This window comes from Vanellus vanellus (genome assembly GCF_965231255.1).
Source record: "Vanellus vanellus genome assembly, chromosome: 1".
NCBI classification, from domain to species: Eukaryota; Metazoa; Chordata; class Aves; order Charadriiformes; family Charadriidae; genus Vanellus; species Vanellus vanellus.
Genome location: NC_138905.1, coordinates 148,508,449 through 148,529,909, shown reverse-complemented (window position 1 = coordinate 148,529,909; position 21,461 = coordinate 148,508,449). Strand labels below are relative to the sequence as shown.

General features: G+C 41.8%; 1 protein-coding gene across 4 annotated transcripts in view; it reads right to left on the bottom strand.

Annotated features, from left to right (window-relative positions):
• UBE3A (ubiquitin protein ligase E3A) overlaps window positions 1–13,545 on the bottom strand; it is a 55,747-nt gene extending 42,202 nt beyond the window's left edge. For 3 of the 4 annotated variants that reach the window (XM_082495751.1, XM_082495752.1, XM_082495754.1), the window contains exons 1-2: window positions 13,458–13,545; window positions 5,300–5,367 (exon numbers count right to left, since the gene is read on the bottom strand). The gene's annotated coding sequence lies outside the window, so the exon portion shown is untranslated. Of the gene's footprint in view, window positions 1–5,299; window positions 5,368–9,398; window positions 9,454–13,457 lie in introns of those variants that run through there. The other variant, XM_082495753.1, reaches the window with a different exon arrangement.
• Between the last annotated feature and the right edge of the window lie 7,916 nt (window positions 13,546–21,461).

Genomic DNA, 21,461 nt, shown 5'->3' with positions numbered 1-21,461 from the left:
TTGAACAAGATGCCTTAAAACCAGATTTACTGTACTGGGGTCTAAAAACCTCATGCTACTTTTCAACAATCCAGATGTAGGAAATCATTTTCCCTTCTATCTCCTTCTTGCCCTACCTTCCTCACCTATCCTTTCTGCCACTCCTGTGGGACAGAATATGATTGGCAAAAATTCCCTAGCACAGATGAAAGAATTCGTTTTTCTAAAACCTTACTCGTTCATGCATCAGCAGAGTACTGTCTGCTGGCAAAGAGTACAGCATGTTGGAACATGGGGTGGGTGGTGAAGGAGACTGCCATCAAAGACCCCTTATTCTGAACTTAGTTTGAACAAAGGACATTTTGACTGCTGGATACAAACAAGGCAGAAAAAAAAAATGGTAAGAGAGTCAAAGGACAGTACTTGATCAGGAAAGGGAAACCACACAGATGAATAGACTAATGTCTTAGAAAAGTGGATTATGAAGAATAGAAAACTGACCTAAACCAGCAGCTTCTCTGTTGCAGGAATTCCCTTACAAAATATCTCTGAATATAACTTACCTTCTAGAAGGTAGGACCCTGCAACAGCAGCTCCAGAACAAATATTTATTATTCGAGCAGCATTACTCAAACTGATTTCTCTGGTCTTCACTGTCATGATAAGTATGGCTTACAGGTTAGGCTTCACAGACACAGAGTAGCTCAAGGTATTAAACACCGTCTGTGCCTGTGGAATATGTCTGGGAAATTTGAGATGGCTGCTACAGGCTCTTTGGGACTGGGCAGGCTCCAGTACAGACACATCTACATCTGCTTAGTGACTATTTACAAGAGGTAGACTCAATCAGGACTGCTGCAACCCCTGTTATAATTAGCCAGACAATACACAAGATCCATGCCTTCAAACCATATATCTGAAGAACCCTGCACAGCATAGAGTAGCACTCTACGGGAGGGAACAGGATAAATAATGTTTATGCAGTACTTTGAGACTACACCCATTTCTCCAAGGTGACAAAATAGCAGATTTTCTGAAAAGAACATTCCTGTCAACTGAAAAAAAGGAAATAAATCAGTAAAAGAACAAGAAGCCAGAAACCAAGTCCAGATGCATAAAAAGGGGCTAAAACCCAACTTTGTTGCATAGCCTCATGAGATCTTCTCTTTCATTTAATCTTGGAAGTCTGAAATCACAAACATGAGCCAAGAAAAGGCCCCGGTTTCAAAACACAGGGCCTGAAGACACACCATGGAGAGTATAAGTACCTATATTTCAGCAACCAAAAACAAAGCCAAAAAACTTCCAGCTAAAAATCATTTAATTGAAAGTTGTCACTTATGTGGATTTCCTACACCTATTACTTTCCCTATGTTATTTGATGTACAGGTGGTCGATTTCTGTGACAGCACAGCCATCTGGCAGCTGACACCCTGTATTTGAGGTCTAGGAAGATCCTTGAATGAAGGAACACTTTTCTTATTGAAAATATGACTTCAGTTGACCTTACTGAATGATGGGTGCCCTGGGAGGTGGCATATTTAAGAATAAGTTTCCTTTACAAAAGAATTTAAGTTTCCACCCAAGCAATCTTTGATCCAATTTTTTTTTCAGATTCTCTTTTTGACAGATGATCTAATGAAAACTGGGGTGTGACTGACCTGTACAAATGTACCATGACCTTCCTTACCTTCCAGTGCTGGAATTGGAGTTGCTTAATTAAAAATAACCACCTCTCAAGATCCAACTAAAGTAATCTTTTGTGTGTTTTCTGAAGAACCCCACTGAATCCCCCAAGAATGAACGCTCTTCTCAAATTTGATACATTTCCAAAATAACTTTGAGCACCATGATGAAATGGACAGTCATCATCTATACAGGAAAAGGTGCCTTCAGAACTACCCTTGCTAGCTTATTACTTAAAAAAAGGAACTGCCACCTAATAAGCAAAAAGGCCTTTTATAACTTGAGACTGATTCATCAAGTGACCTGGAGGAAATTGTAGAAGATTCACCAAATCCCTAAGTTCAATCTTAACTGTCACTTGCAGGAAAAAAAAAAAAAACAAACCACCAAACAAACATAACAGGCATGCTTGAGATTTTCAATTGCTTTTGTTGCCTGCATGTGGGTCCAACACAGAAAATGTCGAAAGACATAAGATTCCAGAAGTTTTGTTCATGCAACTAATAGCAGGCAAAATTATCAATATTCCTAAAATAAAATAAAACAACTACTAACAAAACCTGATTACATAAATCCTAATGGAGCTCCAAAAAAACCAGTAATAAGGCATCTATAAGATTTTTTTTTTTCCCCACTGCCTGGTAAACCAAACCATTCCACTAATAACAACAAATACAAAACCACATAGTTAGAAGACCAAAAGAATTGGGTTTGATCCTGGAAAATGCCAACCTAAAGTGATTAAGGCACTCAACTGACAAGCAAACACACACATGCTCCCAGTATTACAGATACAATGACAGATATGACTCATGAAGGGTTGCTGGAAAGGTGTTCATCTGCACAAAGTACTTCAGACATGTTCAAAACTTGAGCTCAGTTCTCCAATTACTTGACAGTCTTCAAAAGTATTCCAGCAGTAGCAGAAAAGAGCCATAAAGACAGCATGAAGAAAGGAGAAAGTGCCTTGTGATTAGATAATGGAAAAAGTTCAAAGTTAATCAAGCTAATCAATATGGATACTGGAAGAAACTAAGTCCTCTCATAGCACAAAAAGAATACATGAAAAAAGATCCTCCAATTAGAAGAAAGCATATGAAACCCCCATATGACTAAAAACTGAAGGCTGACAAATTCAAATTAGAGTAGGAACACCAGCATGCAGGATAGCGAGGACAATTAACACTTGAATAAATTATTTGGGGTGAGGATCTGAATTTGCTACTATCTTCAAATTAAAGCTGGTGCCATTCTGGAGTTTACACTTCAGCAAAAACAGAAGTTACGAGTTGAATAAAGGCAGAATTTTGTCCATCTCAATATACAGAGATCAACTATAGATTAAGATAAAAGCTTCATCCTATAATATCTGTATACTTACTTTGCCTTGATGTCAATACATCACAAATCAGAGTAACAGAAAAAGGTCTAGTGATTGCTCCCATTCCCTCACCGCCCCCAAAGCTAAAGGCCTGTGTGTTATTCTCATTTTCTACAACTGCCCTTGCAACTCTGGACACTAGATTTTCCCTTCAACACTTGTTTTTGGTTTGAGATTGTAAATGTGCTTTATTCAACTTTTAAGAGTGAAAGACCTGAAATTGTCTTTAGCTTCTGCATTTTTCACTTAGACCACAACTGATGTTTACTCCACTACCCACACTCCTTATTTTTTGCAGCAGAACCATGTGTTTCTATCTCAGTTAATGCCTGCTACTTCAGGCTCCCTCCAAAATGATATACAGTTATGAATGGAACGCCCCTCCCACATCAGGTGGTGAAATCCAACCATTTATTTTAATTTCTTTTAGCAGCTCTCCTTTTACTGGCTAGGTACCACATTAAGTTATTTTCCAAAAAGGTAAGTTTTACGGCTTCACTTCAGCTTTAGTATTCAAACTTTTATTCCATCTGTCCTTTTGATTATGCTTTGTTATTTTGCTTTCTTTTGCCACCCATCTTCCATGCAGCCTTCCACGTAAAGTACCTTTCTGTTCACCAAGTTGTCCAGTGTCACCAGTATGTTTGTTTTTATGTAGCTCATATTAAGACCAAGCAATCGTGCAATTCTCTAGCATAATATTCAGCTTTTCCGATGTTCCATTAGTATTCATTACTCAAGTTGTGGGGGATTAGAGGGGAATCCTCATTCATCAATTTATGAAGTGCATACCATTGCAAAGACTCTATGCATACATACGGTGGCAAGCAGTTAAACATTCAGAAAAAAGCAGCCAGCAAAAATAATGGCAACAAAGAAATAACAGCTTAGGTTTGAAGAAGAGCCATCATACACGCAACTGGTATTGAAACTGGAGAGCAAGAAGCAGGTGGGTGGTCCCAGTGGTGCTGTGGGTGCAAAAATGAATATACACTACCTGCCAGATGCCTGCTAGAGTAAAGGACCAATCTATACAATTCTTTCAGGAACATCTGGATTATGATAATGTTACATTATGGCTTTTTAAGAGATTTACAGCTTTTAATTAGCACACATTATATTTAAAGTTTCAGCTTAGCATTAATCATTTTAGCTCCTGTCTGTGGCTTCCTATGAAACAGAACTTAAAAAAAGAAAACAGACACCCAACAACCCTTCTGCAAGGTTGAGATTTCAAAACTTTCAATATGTTCTTATGTTAAGTATCTTCAAAAGAAAAATCTAGACATAAACACACAGGGTATCAAACTTGTATCAGGAGTTACTAAGTTCTTCTCCACATTTTAAATGGTTAAAAAAGAAAGTACACACATAGCTTAGAAGCAGCCGTTGAAGTAACCACATACAGTGTTAAATATATGCATTAACAGACCTACTTAATATGGTAGAAAAATGAACTTTAACAATAATTGTTTTTTTCTGAATGCAGCAATGCAAAACGTTTCAAAGATTCTCTATGTACCAAGTTACAGAACTACAGATCTCAAGAGACACTACAAAGTGGTGCAGTTATTCCATACTACCAGGTATCTCCACTGGACTACACTAGAATAAAGTTAGAAAATGGAAATGAAAATAACTACAAGTTAAGGTTCCAACCTTGCTGTAATGCATGTACATATTTTTAAGTTGGCTGGACATTTAAGAGCCTAAACAAAAAGAGATGCCATAGGCTCATGTTAGCACTGCTACTGAAGGTTACATTTCGTATTTCCTAACATTCGAATTTGCAAATTTGACTTACACTGATGTTTGCTTAAGTTTCTAGTGGTTCTGAACTTACTCTGCAAGTCATACCTAAAAACTGTACAAGCCTCACTATAAATATGCTCAGCAGCAAGGAAAAAAAAACCCAACTTTCAGAAACAGCACTGATTCTTATCTAATCCATGGAGAAACAGATGGATGGTAGCTGCCTGATGCTGAGCTTGTAAAACAAATTAAAAGGGAATTCATCAATGTTGTATCAGCAGTATTTATTTTCTCCAAGAAAAAACAAGTAACTTAGTTTACTAGAGAACTATGCCTAAGTAACAGACATCATAGTCAAAAAAAATATGGGAAAAATGAATGCATATGTTTCTTCCTGAATTTATTTTCAACTTTTTTTTTTTTAATCAGGGAACAAAAGTGTAACTATTTGTTATGACGATTGTTAGCATACACACAATATAAATGAAAACATAAACATACCATATCTTTCCAGAGCTGCAGAAACTTTTTCTTTCAAATTCTAAAGTGGTCTTCTACAATTCTTGTACCTATAATGCAAAACATATCATTTTAGTTTTTGCGCTATGCTCTGTACCAATTTGAAACTCACGCAACTTCAAAACAATAAGTTCAAGAATGGCCATTCAGTTAGTCACAAGTTTGCAACTAAGGGAACACATACTTCGAATTACAGAAAAGAAACATAGAATATCTCAAGTTGGAAGGGACCCATAAGGATCATCGAGTCCAACCCCCTGCTTCTTGCAGGACTACCTAAAACTAAATCACATGACTTCCCAAACTAAATCATACTTCCCATAAAAACCATAACAGAAAATACTTAATATGTTAGGGAAACTACAAAAGCAGAAAGTCCATACGCACAGTGTTCCCTATTCTTTCCTCTCTGATGCAATAGAGTTTTACAATTCCATCCATCCAGTCCATTACAAATATTCCTTTCCTTCTTCTGGAAGATTCTGGCAAGATTTCTCCCACCTTGCCTTCACCACCCCCGTGTCCCCCCTCATTTGGCAAGTTACTCATTTGGCACAGAGTATCACATTCTTAGTACTGTGAAGATTTAATACTTAATTTCTTCGTTCTAAAATTCTATCAAGAACAAACAAAACCAATGCAGTCGATTTAGGCTGATCTCCAATATAGGTGAGAGTTCCCACAAAGGAAACCCTGGTTTGGTTACCTTAGGAGTACATTCAGGTTTGTCTTAAAATATGTCAAACCACGGAGAACCCATCCAGTACCAAAGTCCCCATTCTTTATCTGGGATGTGAAACAGGGTGATCCTGGACTGACACAGTCACGCCAGTAAAGCTCTACAGCACTAACAGTTTGTACACATTTTTTTGTATTTAAAGAAAAAAGTTAAATAGGGCACCCTACCTGTGTCATGAAACAAGATTGCTATTTCAACAAACAATTATGATAATTATGTGGATTTATGCACAATTAGGATTAATGAGTTAATGTTATGCAACTGTGTCACTAAAATTTTACTACCATTCAGAAGAAAAAATGAATAAATTTATCTGAACAATATGAGACAGTAACTGATGATTTTCCTGTTTGGAGGCAGCACTTCCACTCCATACCAACACAGAAATCCAGAATATCTATCTTGTATTCTGTTAAAGAATAATTCTTCATTCACTGTGATACCATTAGGCAAACTCAGTTAAAAGTATTATGACATATCCGACCAATATTTTCACACCTCGTATCACAAGATTTTCAGCTTAAACTGCAATGTATATATTTGTTCATGTACACACAGAGCAGTGTCATCTATATAAAATTCACCCACTCTCCTCTAAGGTACAAAAGCACCAACTTTCAGTGTGCAGGGAGTAGAAAGTACAGCATGAAAAAACACATCTATCGGGGATCTTATGATTATTGCCCAGCAATAAAAGAAAAGAAAACAAAGGTTCCCAACATAACTGAAGCTATGTAGTTTAAGACAGTACAATTTACAGAAGAAACAAGACCACAGTGTAGGAGATGGGGGATTTGCTCAACAACATGTAACTAGCAGCAGAAGAGCAAGTAATTCCAACAGCACAAAACTGAAGCTCCTGGACTTTCAGTTCTCTTTCCTCAGTCTCCCCCCATCAGCTACGACCAAGGCACAGCAATACTTCAGCAGTCTACTCAAAAAAATTGCTCAAAGACTACATGATCAACAACAAAATGAAATACAGAATCTGTAATGCCTGTCTAAAAGGAATGAAAATAACTTCATGAAGTCAGATGTGCTTCAACATTCACCTTTAGTATACCTATTAATTAGCATTAAGCCAGATCTGCCTAAAAAAATGCAAATGGCAAATGTGACTAAAAGCATGGCTAACACTATTGCTTCCACTCATCATAAAGAAATCTTGATGTCACATGAGCTGTTTTTTCCAAACATCATACATTTTCAATATGAAAAACAGACTTCAAGGCACACCAAATGATATTAACAAAGATGGTAAGATACTAAATTAACCAAACTGTAGCATACAGAACTGCAAAATATTTAAGAAATTAATTATAAATTATGAAAAATAGTTCGCAACTCATCTCTGGCCCAATAACAGACCTGATGAAGTCACCTCTATCAGGTACTTCAAAGACATTTTCCACTTTTTTTTTTTTTTTGCAATAACTGTAACAAGACAGGAGTAGAAGAAAAAATTTTGAGCACACTACCCTAAAGAAAATGGTAGGTATTATAGATTCTCTCACACAATTTCAAACATGTAAGTCCAAACAAGAATAATTTTCTTCCATGACTGACATTCTTAATATAACAACATTACCCAAATAAAAACAAGTATTCACAAATAACCATCTTTCTGTAAGGCATTCAGGTCATAGAAACCATGCAAATGGAGTATTTATCACCACCTTACAACTTAAAGGTCTCAACCTTTGCAACCAAGAAATACCAGTATTTCACAGAAGTGGTACACTCTTTTATGAGCTGCTGTGTCCTCAAACTCTCATGGGACTTGCAGGTTGTGTGGACTATAAGTATGTATTTTTATGGTCCACAACAGGCAAGTTTTGCTACAACCGCTGAAATACATCTAGGTGCTACTGCTGCAGCCAGTGTACGCTAGTATACGTTGGACTTTCTAAAAATAAAACAGAGTGTATATCCACATACAAAACCACAATATTCATCACTAAGACTTTGGACATAAGATTTCACTATGAAATAAAAAGTAATCATTATCTGACTATGGCTATACAAATAAAAGATTAAAACATCATACTGGAAATACAAATTCTGAAGCATTGGGAGACCTCTTCAGCATTATCTAGCTTTGTAGAAGTTTTTTGATATCTTTAGGACAACGAAAAATACCATACTGTACAATGAGAATATTTTAAACATTAAAATAGTCAGCTCAAACACATGACTAACCATAATGCAAAAGAAAAACTCGTCTCCAACTATGGTAGCATTTCCTGAAGTATTTTGACCTGCAGCCCATTTTAGAAGTTCAGCTCCTTTAAGAGCCACTTCACCACCCTGTAACACCCCAAGCCTGCTGAACTGCAGCTGCTCCAACCTGGATCCCACAGAGCATACCAGAGCAGGAGTACACAAGTAGTGCCAGAGCCTGGCTGCCTGGACAAGTCTGGCATCTCTCAGCACCACACAAGCTTGGCAAAGTGTTACAGATAGCTCTTGTGCCTCCCCTGCACACAGCTCCTAAAGGTATGGGAGACAGGGTGCTCATTTGTCATTCTAATCTCCTCATTTCACCAATTTCTTTGGTGTAATGATTATCTAAGGAAGTATCAACAAGTTCAAAAAGGGGTCCACCAAAGCTATAAGAGCGTGGTCTCCTCTATGAAGCAGAGACAAAGAACTAGCTTCACCTCTAGAACTCCAGCTTGGCCGAGACAGCAGAAGTCCTGCCAGTCCTCACAGGACTCCAGAATATAAAGCAAACCATGCGGACTAATTGCTGACAGACAATTATGCAACAGCCACCAAACCTAAATGCAGCTTCCATGACTTTTCTGCTTGTGATCCCACCAATTGATGCAAGGCCCACCAAGGCCAAACTTCCATCGGGTTTCAAACTGAGATACTGTACCTTACAGTTTTTGAGACACTTAAATTTTGTTATTTAGTTAGTTAGGCCACAGCTTTGAAATTATGGCATACAAGGATTGAACATGAAAAAAAGTAGCACCCTGAATATCAAACAGCCAATTGGTACATTAGTTTAAGTTTGTGCTAAAACATCACTGCTGTAATTCACCTCTGGTACAGTCCCACTGTTGACATACTACACAAGATAAGCATGATTCTCAAAGATAAAGCATGTGAACATAGAGCATGTTTTTAAAGCTATTTGGACAGATGCAAACAGTAACGCTTCTTGATGAAAAGTCTTGAACAGCTACATATTGCAAATACCCTCTTCAAGCCACCAATTACAAAAAAAGGAGTCTAAGCCTCTGCTTTGCTAACTAGAAGTTTCTCTTAAAACACATATACCTCTGCTCTAAGGAAATGCAAATTGCTTCAGAAGAAGCAGATCAGCCCTCTTACCTAAGACAGTGAAGTGAGGGTCCAGAGGGAAGCCACCCATTTAGTTCCACTCAGCTGAACAACTGCAGCTTCTCCTAATTCTTCACCACCCTGTAAAACATGGGTAAAGAACCATGCAGGATGGTAACAGAAAGAGTATCGGTAAAGACTGACTTCCGCCCCCTTCCTCCATTCAGCAGTTTGCATAATACAGGGAAGCAGGCTCAACCTATTAAAAGTAAGAAGTAGTTAATGCTTCCTTGAAGAGATTCATTCATAAGAGTATTTGTGAGACAGAACACTATGGTAATATTTAATTTATAATGTAATTTTTGCAACCAGTAAGTTATTTTGTCGTCAGAAAGTTCTGTCACTCCTAGCCACAAGAAGGTGGAACAATTCAAAAATAGCAATTTAAAGTGCTACTTGTTCATGTGTTACATTGCTAAGCATGAATCCTGGACCTCAACATTATTTGATCTTTTTTGTATTTCTCCTATGAGGTTATTTTCCCGAAGAAATGTCTCACCAGCTGGTATAGCTACTGAAGCGTTGCTTTGTTACAAAGTATTACCTTTACACTGTATTTACTGACTTTCTGCTAACCAGCCAGATACTTTACACACATTACTATTCATATGAACTAGCTTTTTTCCAAACTTTCATTCATGGACAATACAGCCTTACAAGGCTGTCAGGCATTGCCTGTAAATACAGGAAGTTAATGCAATAAATGTTAAGGTCAAACCATTTAAGGTGACAAAAGTCACTTCAAACATGCGTTTTGCTCATTGCTGTTGTCTCTGGGAACCAACTATTTAGCAAAGCTTACAGCACTCTTCTGGGAGGGGGGTGAGATTATTTTTAAAAAAAGTAAATATCATATTCTAAATTATTTGTTACAGACCCCAATAGCAAGTGTTTCACCCCTCTCCTTCCGTGTACAAATCAGAAACTGATTAATGACAGACACAGTCTTTCAACACTGCTTCTCTATAAAACTCATAACTACCTTAAATATGCTGGATACTTCAGAAAAAGTGTAAAACATACCTCCTTTGTTTAAAAATCAATATCAATTCATTAACTAAAGTGAAGCGAAGACTTGGCCCACAGTACCAGAAACAAAGATTGACACTGGAAATGAGATACATGCCTACATACTTCAGGAATTCTCTCCTCTTGTCGCTCAATTGCATGTTCTATTTTTAAGAATTAGTGACTTTTACCTTCAAGTGTATGAATATACTGGTATGGGGAGGAAGACAGACATTTCCTGCATTTAAAAAAAGATGAATTCTCTCTGGACATTCACTAAGTAAACTGAAACCAAAAGTAGCAGAGGCAAAAATGCATACATAAATACATCTTTCCTATAGCAAAAGCTAAGATGATGCATATTTACAAAAATGTAAATACTAAATTTGTTCCATGAAAAGTGTCACATCATGTACTACACTAATTATTGTTTACACAAAATGTTACATGCTTAAACATGTTCACAATAAAACATGCTTATGACTATTAAAACTTGACTCAAAGATATCCCTCCCCCCCCCCCAGTTATGTATTTGGTTAAGTAGAACCTGTTAATTCATAGAGAACTAGTGAAGAACACATCAATAAAGCACATATTCATAATGAAATATGCATGACTTGACACTGGGGTACATGTCATATTTCTGAAGCAGGTTTTCTCCTACAAAAAGTGAAGTTAAATGAAAAGAAAGAGGATCTGTTTTATTTTCTCAAGTCGATGAGAACAGGGACAAACTCAAGGTGCTCTAACGGGGACTCAACAAGCTAAGAACATCCCTAGGTGTATTTAACAAATACACACAGTTTTAAATTCCATTCACAAAAGAACCATCATTTGCATACGTCTTTAAGCAACAGCAGTAATTTAAAAAAGACTAAAAGTTTTGTTTGCTATTAAAAATAGGATAAAACCCACACAATGTTAGAGTTCTGAAGAGCACCTAGACTGAGAAATCTAGGCTTTGAAATTCACTGCTGTGAAAAAGTTAAACACCTCTGCTTTTTCAAGCCTGCCCTTCCTTCAATTACTTTTTTTTTTTTTTTACAGTCACACAATCATAACCCTAAAAACCCCCAAACAAATGAAACCATTTATTTTGCCATCTAGCTTGCTGCTTTTATTTCTAAATTCTTGGGGGATACTCAGGATACTCCAGTGAGGCGAAATAGCAAACAAGTCTGGTAAATAGAAAAAGAACTTGTTAATTCCAGTATGAAAGATGGCACATTAAATAGCAAACATTTAGAGTGGAATGGAAGGTATTCATAAGAGATTAAATATCTGTAATAGTGCATGGGAATAATTTCAGTTAAAGGTATTTTTCAGCCCTGTAAACTTAAGTAGTGGTTTAGCTTTTCTTCCAAGGTTTGCCTGTATTGAATTGACAGAACATTACTGTTAAGAAGACAAGTCATAAGCACTGCAAACTGCATCTGTTTTAGAAGACAAATGTATGTGAGGAAAACTATCGAATATCCATAGCAATTTGGTAATGCACATATTTTCAATTCAACAGTCATTAAACTCAGAGTTTCACAGTATTTTCAATTTGAAAAAAAGTACCTTTAACTGTTTCCAAGATAAAAGGGCATGGAGTATTTAGTGCCACCACCTAAAACAAGCAGTTTGTGAAAACTGTAAAGCCCATTTTCCAGCAGTTTTCATTCTTATCAAGAGGTACCTCTTGCCATCTCCATTATTATCCCACCCAGTCATAGATGACTAACAATGGAGTTAAACTTAAGAGTGCAGCTTCTCCCTTAGCAGGGAATCTCTCTCTAACTGGATGCTATTTACATGAATTAGGAACTTAATCTTATCTTTTATACCTCTGCCTATCAAACCAGTCAAAAAAAAAAAGAAAAAAAACAACCAAAAAACCCAAACGCAAACTTGACAATACAAACATGTAGGTCTTACTTCCTTAGGAAATCAAAGCTAAAATCAGGTGCAATTTCCCACTGAGGAACTTTTTTGGTAGACATGCAAGAAGCACGGCAAAACTAATCTGACAAGCTGATTCTCACAGATGCTCAGGTTTGCACAGCCTCCTGCTGAGGTAGGGAAGTTTCCATACAGACACAGAGGGACCATCCCTGAAGCGATGTGCAAGACAGACTTTATCTCAGAATTAGAACATCGCTTACACTGAAGGAAACACAAACAAGTATTTCCATTAACTGGAGAAAAAAACCCAAACATAACTACAAGTCTATTGATCACAGGTTCTTGTTACTTAAAGAAGAGTTGTGGAACAGGCTTTGTTTGCTAAACGATAGTAACTTCTGAATGACCATGTCACATCATCGTAAACACCCAATTTACAAATCGACTGTGAACTATGACAACCCATAAGAGTTCTATTAAGATAAATACTGGGGGTACACTTAAAAACTGAAACCCAGCAAGTCCTGCAGTCAGGACTGACAGATGACACTTATCAGCACAGCAGCCTGTTCACAGGTTAGCAGATGCAACTCTTCCGACTGTATAGAAGGTAACGCCAGCAAGTGAACATGCCTACTTTGTTAGCAGGCCTTGCACACTAGTTATGCACCCTCGCAGTACTTCACATACCCGCACCACCCCGACTGCCACAACTGGCCATGCCGAAGCCGCTCCATGCCCACAGCAGCCCCGGGGAGCGGGCACAGCCACTGCGGCGCTCGGCCGAGCCGGGCAACTGAGGCGGGGACAGGCTGGGTTCACCCAAGGTCGCCCAGCAAGCCCGGTCTCCCCGGGGGGCGGGCTGAAACCCGGAGCCACCCGCCCGCCCGGCCTTCCCGCTTCTGGGGAGGGACGGGGCGGCCCCGCACCCATGTGCCTCACGAGGAGGATGGGAGAGGACCACCGAGGCCACGCACCCCTGCCGCCGGCGCCTGCCGCCTGCCTACCCCTCCCCAGGCGGGGGGGGTCTCCCGGGCGGGGGGAAACGGGCAGGGCCGCCTCCCGGCCCCCTCCCCTTCAGGGCCGGCGTGAGACGGGCGCCATCCCCCCTCCCGGCCCTCCCCTGGGCCGGGCGCTGCGCAGCGTCTACCGACCTGGGCGCCGCGGCCTGCTGCTCCCAGTCACTCCCGCCGCTGCCGCCGCCCGGGCTCATGCGGGGGCCGCGCCGCGCTCGGAGCCGGGCCGCAGGCGAGGATGAGGAGGCGCCGCCGCCGCCGCTGCTGCCGGTGGAGCCGTCGGGGCGGAGAGAGACGGGGCCGCGGCCTGGTGGGGCAGGGAAGGGAGAGGCGAGCGGCCTGGCGAGGCCGGCGGCGCGGCGGTCAGGGGCGGGAAGAGCGGGCCGGGCCCGCGGGTGCGCCTCCTCTCGCGAACTCGTTCGCTCTCAGCCCGAGCCCCGCGCCACCATCTTGGGAGCAACGCGGATATCGGCGCGGCGCAAGCTCGGAGGACTGGCAGCGGGCGGGGGTTGGGGTGGGGGGGGCAGGAAGGAGGACCCACTGTGTCCCGGCGTGCAACGCGGGCGGGGGGCGGGCAGACAAGGCTGCACCGCGCTACCCACCGCGCGAAACCATAGAGTTCCCGAGGACGGTTCTTCCCTGCCTTTTTCACTGGCGGCGCCCGGCGGAAGGGAGCCGAGCCAGCGCCTGCGTGTCTGCGCGCATGAAGCGGAAGCTGCCATCTTGGAAGTGGGCAACGGGGCGGAGGCGGCTCTCTCCCTATGGAGCGGCGGTCCGCCCGGCGCGCGGGGTGGTGACGCGCCGGGCGGGGCGGAGCCCGGAGTGGCGCGTGCGCAGGGGGCGCTCCCCGGGCGGGGGACCGCGGCGGCGCGCCTCCCCCCCCCCCCCCCCCCCGCGCATGTACATAAAGGGGCACATACACACACTCGCGGGTATGCGTATATGTGTGTGTTGGTGGGTACGCGCGCGTGCATACGTACAGGGGGACGCACGCGTGGGCCGCATGTGTATGTAGGCATATTTCTTTTATTAGAATTTTGAGGGAGTTTAAAACCACGAGTAAAATTCTAGTTTTGGCAGGTTGATGTTGGGAGCAGGTGGGTTAAGTAACTTCAAAATGGGGCAATGCGTGCGAAATTTGACTTTTGGGGATGTTTCATGTGAGGCATTAAAAATGTGGAGCTGCGAGTAAAGAAGAGGGAGATTAAGTAGGAAGAAAAAAGGAAAACAGATCTGAATCTTTTTTACATTATCCCTTAAAGGGAATTAAATAGAGGTGCTTCTACCCTGGCAGTATACTTTTTTTTTTTTTTTTTTTTAAAGTATAATCTAGAAGCATGAGAAGTTCTTAGAGAAGTTAGAATGAGCTGTTCAGACTATAAACATAAATTCTCAAAAGCACAATTTGGAAGCCAAGTACTTGTTCTGGATCCAGGAAATGTGTGTTTAAGATCTTTAAGAAGAGGTGGATATGTTTACAGTTTTTAGCACAATTTTGGAAGCCCTATGGTCTGTGTTAACAGATGGTGGGACCCATGGGCTTCAACTACATTGTTAGAAATCAGCGCCGAGAGTCCTGGTACTTGCAAAGAATGTGGTGGGCAGATGTGTAATCGAAATAATTAAGATTGAATGAAGTGCTCTTGTAGTTTGGTGTGGTCAGAACGCGGGCTGCGGCGCTGTGCTCAGATGGACGTCGGTATTCATCTAAAAATAGTCACTGAAATGAACGCTGACTTCTGCATCTGGAGGCTCTCTCCCACACAGTAGCAAAACCTGCCAACTTTGATGTATTAAAATTTCAGATTCAGCACAAAGTTGATTGTGCCATGAGCTTTCCTGTTACCTCAGAAATAATAATATTGAGAAAACTGGATCTGGAAGATGCACTGTCTTGCTGCTTTTCCCGTGATCTGTTGCAGAGCCCCACATGTCCAGTCTTTATTTCCTGTTTGACTATAAGGATGCTATGGGGGAGCATGTCACAGGCTGAAGTCCAAGTAAGCAACGTCTGCTCTCCCCTTGCCTACAGAGCCAGTCTTCTCATCACAGAGGTGCTCAGGCTGGCCAGGCATAATTTGCTGTTGGTAAATCCATGCTGGCTGTTCCCAGTCACATTCTTGCTCTTACTGAGTCTGGACACAACCCCCCTGAGTTTCAGGTGAAGCTGATCAGCCATAAGTTCCTCAGATCCACCTTGCCTCTGGCCCTTGAGGACCTCCCATGAACACCACGATCATTGAGAGATGACAGAAGGTGGCCTTCTCTCAGTGGTGGCCCGCTCTCAGTGTGCTTGGTTGCTTCCCATCTGATCCCATGAGTGTTTATCTAACGTCCAGTTTATCTAAGTAGTCCTTAGCTTCATCCTCCTCTTCTGTGAGCAGCACCTTTCTCCCCCAAGCTTTCCTACTACCTGTAGGCATCTGGGAGCCTTAACACCCCACCTGGCCAGTAGCAACAGCACTGACTTAGTCTTTTCCATGTCCTGTTGCCACTAGGTGCAACATCACAATTTCCGTAGTCCTCCTTTTGCTGCCGATGTACCTATAGATGCTTTTATTGTCCTTCACATCCCTCACCAGTTTCAACTCTGGCCTAGCTTTGGCCTTCACAATTTTATCCCTGTGTGCTTAGATGATGCTCCTAAAGCCCTTCCTGGTATATGTTGCAGTCCATCATTGCATGGAAGCTGTCTCCATAACTTTTATCAGAACATTTGTTCATCTTCTTGCATCCTTATAGCAGGAAGGGCCAGCACTGCTCAAAATATCAAAGATAGGGACACTGTTGATTTATATGATAATGGTCTTTTATACCCCTCTTTCTTTCCAAGTAGTAGCTGTCACTTGGTTTGGAGTTGGGTTTTTTGGCCCTTGCAGAGCATCAAGTGCATTTTTTTCCCATGGAACTATTGATGGGAGAAGATCTTGTCCCTGGTTAGTAGCTCAATGTCCATCACTGCTCTGAGGTAATGTTAGAATCATAGAATTGTCTAGTTTGGAAGGGACCTTTAAGATCATCAGGTCCAACCGTTAACCTAACACTGGCAATACCGCCACTAAGCCATGTCCCTAAGCACCACATCTGCCCATCTTTTAAATACCTCCAGGGGTGGTGATAATTGCTTAGACATGTCACAGGTGTTCCTCTGAAGAAAACACAATTGTGAGGAAGAGGCAGATGATAACAGGCTGAGGAAATGCACAGGATGGATCCAGCTGGTGCGGATGCCGGGGTTTGTTTATTCCACTGGCTGGATGCAGAGGTATGGGAAGGAGACTTCTCAGAACAGCGCACAGGTATGAAAAGACCCAGCCTTCCTTCTGCTTTGAGGAGGTGTGGGACAGGTCACATTGGCTGTGGACATGCGAAGAATGATACGTTAAGGAATATAGCCAGAGCAAATTGCTCTGTAGCAGCATTGCATGCTGCTTGGGTGACCGAGCTGCATGATGGATTTCACTTTGATTCTGCTAGGGATAAATTGCTATTTTGGGGGAAATACTGTATCACTTTTAGTTTTTATATCCTGTGCTTGCAACTTTTTTTTTTTTTTTTTTACTCTGAATTAGCTTGACTAGCCACAGATTAACTGTGGCCATTGCTGTGCCCAAGTTATTTCTGTTACAAAGGGGATAATTGTACTTCCCTGCCTCATTTGCGTATGTTACATATTCTGAAGTGCTCGGGTATTTGGGTACAGAAATGCTTTTGCTGCCTTGAGTGCTTTCAGCTTCTTTGCATTGGTATAGCCAGCTGCTGGAAGGCAACTGGATCTGCCCAGCTGAGCAGACTCCGAATTTGGAGAAATCTGATTGGAATTCCCGGTGGAAAAAGCCACGGCTCCCTCCCTGCTTCCTCGCTAATCCCTGCTGCAGCTCCAGGGCCTGGGTGTGGACCGCAGCTGAGGAGGACAAGTGGTTGGACTGTTTTGCAGCAATCCCCTCCACGGGGCAGGCTCCCGTGAGATGCTTCAATCGTGTGACTGAAGTAACACCTGGTAAAAAAGTAAAAATCAACAATTATGGCTAATAACTTGGTCGCTGAGTAGAAGCCCTGCAGAAAAATCTAATCTTAGCATCTGAATGTTTGGAAACAAGTGTCTTTTTTTAACTGCTGGAGGGGAACAAATGCAACTTGCTTCATACACAAGTTGCATGGAATAAGCAGTGGTTTCCAGCAGGAGGAAAAGGACATTAAAAATAGAATCCCCAGCCTCATTCACCCGTTACTTGTGATGCTGGACAAGTGCCATCATGAGTCAAGACTGCTGCATATTAATTTCAGTAGATGTTGATGTCTCACTTCAGAGCTTTGTAGAAAATAGTCTCCTCTGGAGATATCTTTGTAAACACACACAGAACACTGCGTGTGTCCCATTCTCATTTCATGTGAAAACCCCAATACAAATAACCTGATAATACTTTTTGTTTTTGTTGTTGTTGATTTCAAATAATTATGTGAGTGAAAATTAGATTGTGAGGCTCTGTAAGTGTAACCCCTTAGATGATAGGCATCTTTTTGTGAGCAATCTACCTTAGTTAATCCTCTTTAGACAGAAGGAGTACACTGAAGTGTTATGAGCCTTTGGGAGCCAAGCCAAATGCTTCAGCTTGCTGATAGCTGAAGCCTTTGTGCCTCCCTTTGCAGATAAAAAGATAAGGAAGGGGGAAAGATCATCAGCAATATAATGAAATAGTGAAGTTCTGAGTTAGAGCCTAGTCTAACCAGAAGATAAAAAATCCCTGTAGTGACTGGGTGATGATGGTGGACTCTGGTGGTCTGTCCTCTTTTTTTCCCTGGTGGGAAATTTGGAGGTGGGGATAATACTCTTGACTCAGATCTCCTCATTTTTGACACAGACAGAGAGACTTGAGCTCATAAGGCTGTCCGTAGGGGACTGCAAGTCAATTGGCTTAATACAGTGTAATCCTCATCTTAAGCAGGTGGTGAATCCAAGCGTGGTGGAGGCTGTATGGCCAGGCAAGTGGGCAAGTGAGATGCTTTGAGCTCAAGCCCTGGATGTAGGAGAAGACAGGTCACAAATGAAGTAGGCATCACTTCTATCCTTTTCTCTTCTCATTCCTGTCATGATGGTGAGGAGGTAACTAATTTAAAGTGGATAGTAATCTGCCCCCAAAATCTTAAAACCGGTCCAGCCCCTTCTGGCCACTCCGCCCTTTGCCACTTACGGTGAATGTGACCCTCCTTGTATTGAGAGCTGTGGTAAAACTCTTAGTGGAGTCAGATATGAGTAAAGCAAGTAGAAATAGGGAAGCAGGCACTTTGCTTTTAAAAGTCCTCTGGAGGTGGCCCAGGTATGATTCCCCGCACCTCCCGTATGTTTTTATACAGGTGGTTTTTTTTTTGCTAGTGTTGATTTTTTGATGTCCGAAACCAGTCGTAGCTTTGGTGTGTAGGAATAGCAAGAAGACTGTTTAAACTCTACCAAATTACTGCTCTTTTTATTTCCAAGACAGAAACATTAGTTTGAAAATTACAGCAGCTGAATGCAAGCAATACTCAGAAAAGTTTATTTCATTCTTTGACTAAATTTGATGTTCATTTTTGTCTGGTATGCTTCCAATTAACTTAAATTCCCACTGGAGAATGAAAAGGTGATGAATGATGAGTGAACGTACTATCAAGAGCTCTTTTCAATATTTCATTCTAGTATCTGAGCTACTTACGTCAGGTTCTTCATTTTAACCTGAAGGATTGAACTTTTCCGTGGGCATTTCTGAGGGGCCGTGCTTGTTCTCCCCTTTCCCCACACGAACAGGCAAACTGGTCTCTTGGTTAAGGTGTGTTGTGGAGGTTCGTGTTATCTTGAAGCAGTTCCCACTTCTGGCTCAAAGACTAATCTTGATTGAGTGAGGGTGTTTCGGTTCCTCCCTGTGAGCTGAGGGAGATTTCCCACTGCGTTTTGCTGAAATAAGCTCGTCAGGGGAGAGTCTTGTTTCCCTGAATGCGTTGCCCGGCACAGTGGCCTCTGGAAAGAAATAGGGTGAAAGGAGAAGCAGCTCATGCGCACCCCTTCGCCTCCAAGTCTGGCGTACCATCTTTCTGCCGGCCTTGCACTTACCTCCTCCAGTCTTCCTGCAGGAGCAGAATATAGACATTTCTGTTCTTCCTCATGGGCTGAGGGGTTTGTGCTTCGCTGCAGGTCTCCACGATATTTCCTTTGGTCCCCTCTGCAGATGAACTGGAAATGCTCTTTTTTTTTTTTTTTTTTTTTTTTGGCCATTCTACAGTCTTTCCGGTTCTGTGCTGCGAGGATGCCAGCACTGCAGGGATTGTCAACCCGTTTTTTTCTGCCTTTTTGCTCTCTGCTGTGCTGTATCACGCACTTTTCTACATTCACAGCCTGGCCCTGGTTCCTGACGTGGTGTCTGGTTTCAGAAAGAAGTCTCGAGCAGTTGCTGTAGTTGTGAAAGATGCTTAGGAGCAATGCTTTTGTTTACGCAGAGATTACATGGGGACATCTTGGTATGTTCTGCAGCACGCAGCGCAGCTGAAACTGCCTAAACATCCCATAGCTATGCAGGTTTGGGTTAGCTGTTGTTTCGGTTGTAAAAGAGAAGCCTGACTGACAGCTGTTTTACTGACCACATGCCTACATTATTTTTCCAAGATATATATAGAAGTCTGACTTGCTGAGCAGAGCAAAATGACTTTGTGCAATTAATGTGACATGCTTAATAATGCTTGGAAGGGTACAGGCATCGGCAGTTATCAACCTGACATGGCTAAAAAAAAATAATCTGACAAGCAATCCCAACGCAAACACAGCACATGTTTTTCTAAAACACGGGACTGCACAACGCCCAATTGGTAATATTGCTTTCGAGACTAGACACTCTATTTTTCCAAGAGAAACTTATTTCATGCCAGAAACTCACTTTACCCTTGGGTTATACTACAAGATGACAAATTCAATTTACAATTATTTTTTTTCTCTAGCATTTTAATGTCATAATTACTTTCCTATTTAAACAGCTCGTTCCTTGAATACAAAGTACAGTTCAGTTATTAGCACTGCAGCGGCACCTTGGTGAAATCAGGTCCAACCAGCTATCCATATTTTTTCCAGTCAATAAATGATTTTTAAAAGGTCATCATGACATAATTGAAAAGTTGAAGGCTCAAGTAATTAGCATACAATATGCAGCTTTCCACACCCAGTATTTTTATACAGCTGCTTTAGTAATACTGTTGTCTGGGGAGGTTTTAATTTGAAAAAGAGGATGCTCCCGAGGGGTGTCTGCTTGAAGATGAAAGCTTATTTAACTTGAAAAGAAAAAGCATCAGCCACAGCTCCAACCTGTCTTGGCTCAGGTACTAGAAGATGTTAGAAAAGAAGCCCGGCTCTTCTCGTTTCCTCAGCAGCAATATTCGTGTTACTCTAGCTCTTGCTGCTGCAGAGACAGCTATACCAGGTTCAACCTCCTGTAGCTAGTGGGACCTACCCTGCAGTATGTCCTTACCTGAAAGGTAGAAAATACAAGTCACAACATTTTTTCATCACTGTATAAACACCAGATGCTTGGCTGGCTGCCCCTTGCAGGAAGACACAGAACTGAGAGCAAATGGGGGAGAAGAAGGAGAGTTTAAGCTGCCTCATGTGCCTTGTCCCCGTGAATTGCCTGGTTTTAATATTAGGTGGAAATTTAATTCCTGTGTTTTGGGTCTTGCCTTATTTCCAAGGAGTGTCAGAGGAGGGGGCAGAAGGACAAGGACGTGGGAGGCATTGACCATTGAAGAGCGTAGCTGGGCAGAAAGGTATGAAAATGTTCATTTATTACCAAAGTGGGGATGAATTGTGTTTGAACCCAGAGGTTAAAAGTACTATAGCTTGTTTGTCCCCTGAGACAACCACTGTCTGCAGTGCTGAGCTCACCGCGGAAGCGCAGGATTGGGAGACGCCATACAGATATCTGCTGGAGGATGTAGTTTTATGCTTGGGGTCCTGTTAGAGCATGCAGGCTGCATCTGACCCATGTGCCTGCATTACCTTTCTATGGAAACTACTATATAATCTCTCAGCCCCATGTGACATTGGCACGTGGCTTTGTCACACCTCTTGACCCCAGAGCTGAAATATACTCTGGACTGGTAATACTCATATAGCAGAATGGATCA